We start from the raw sequence: 1,886 nt of genomic DNA, 5'->3' as shown, positions 1-1,886 counted from the left end.
GTGATCTTCAGGGTTCATCACCCAGTCAGCATCACTGAAGCCATGCAGAAGGGGACTGCAGGTGCATTCTCCATAGTGGAGGTGATAGTTGAGTGTTCCTGCGAGGTAGTGAAGGACACACTTTGTGGCAGCAAGCAGACAAGCACTCAGGCAGGACAGATACTATGAAAGGCATTGGATGGCAAGGGAGATATCAGGTTGGGTGCAGATGGAAAGGTACAGCAGCTTGCCTATAAGCTTCAGGTAGAGGGACTTCAGATCACTGGGTTCAATGAGTTCACCAGCATCTGCATTGGTGAGGAATGGATGAGTGGGGTCCATTGGGAGATGCACCGGATGGCAGTCCATGAGGTTGTACTCTTGGAGGAGATGAGCAATATACTCCCCTTGATGAAGCCAGAGCTCCTGGGTATGACAATTGTGCTCAAACTGAATCCTGAGGTATTTGGTGATGGGCCCCATGTCTGAAATACTGAAGCAGAGATGTAGGTGGTGCTTGACCTCAGCAAGGAAGTGCTCATTGTTGCTGCCCCCCAGGCCACCATGCACAAGATCTCAGATTGGCAGAAAACAAACACAGCATGGTCTACCTCACTATGATGGAACCCCTGGCTTTCAAGTTCAGCATTGAGTGTTTTGTAGAAGTAATAGGCAGCCTACTTGATTCCATAGAGGGCCAAGTGTAAAAGTCTGACCAACTCCTCACCATTTGGCCCATATTCCTCATATCCAGGTGGTTGTTTGACATACACCTTTTCTTTAACCTTCCCATGGAGGAATGCCCACTTGATGTCCAATGAGTGCAGTTCCCAATCCTCCCTGGCTGCAACAGCTGCTATGAGCTGGATGGAGCTTTGCCTCACAACCAGTGCAAACATCTGTCCAAAGTCCCTACCAGGGACCTGAGTGAACCCTTTCACCATGAAACATGCCTTCTCAACCAGGCTGCCTTTGCCATCACTGTGAGTCAAAGTGAGGTTCAGTGGTGAAAACCAAGACAATGAAAGCGAGTGGTGGTGTGCCTATGCGGTACCTAGATGGTAGAACCTGTTCTTTGGGAGGGTTTTTTGTGAGCTACAACACTCAAAGATGAGTGCTGAGGGTTGGGGGTGCTCCTGACGAAGAGGGAGCAAGAATGTGATAGAAAGTGATAGGGTAGACTGCTGTCAGCCTACAGAAGGATGGATGGTGACTTAATTCGATGTCCTAAGCTGTACTGAGCTCAGGGAGGGCTTGGAGCAAAGTATATGGATGATAGATGATGATAAGTGAAGTAGATGATAGCTAGACCCTTAATAAAGTCTCAACTATCGAAGCTGATGAATGATTTACTGAGAGATGATAAATTGCGAGCAAGAGGGGCTCTCTGATGTCTTCTTCCTTTTTTTTTTTTTTGCTACCTAAGTACAGTGACTTATATACAGTACAGGGGCGTTGCCTATGGAAAACAAGGTGCAAACACTTGGTAAGTGATTGGTAACTGATGAGTAAGGAATGTAAGCAATGGGTAATCATCTTGGAAAGCATTGGTAAGCATTGGTAAGGATAAGTAAGCCAAAAAGCAAAGAATCAGTAAGCAAAGTCAAAAGATTGGTAAGTATTGGCAACAGGTGAGTCAAAGACAGTCAGAATGTCACAGTATGAGTCAAGCAATGTCAGGAACTGGGAAAGTGCACTGGAATCACATTAGGGGGAGGCCATGCATGTCACATCTCGAAGAGATCACTTCTAGGCCAAAGTGGGATGACAGAGAGGCAGCGCTGATCTGATGCCAATATAGTACATCCAAAAGCAGACAGGGTGAGTCAGATGTCAACAGGGGTCAAGCTTTGGGGGTCTGTGGGGTGACAGGAGCATAGGGGATCGCAACTTTCCCCCCCAAACCA

Source organism: Pisolithus orientalis (genome assembly GCF_024613125.1).
Source record: "Pisolithus orientalis strain OTSU chromosome Unknown F5J12scaffold_2, whole genome shotgun sequence".
NCBI classification, from domain to species: Eukaryota; Fungi; Basidiomycota; class Agaricomycetes; order Boletales; family Pisolithaceae; genus Pisolithus; species Pisolithus orientalis.
Note: the sequence above shows the minus strand (reverse complement) of the source record.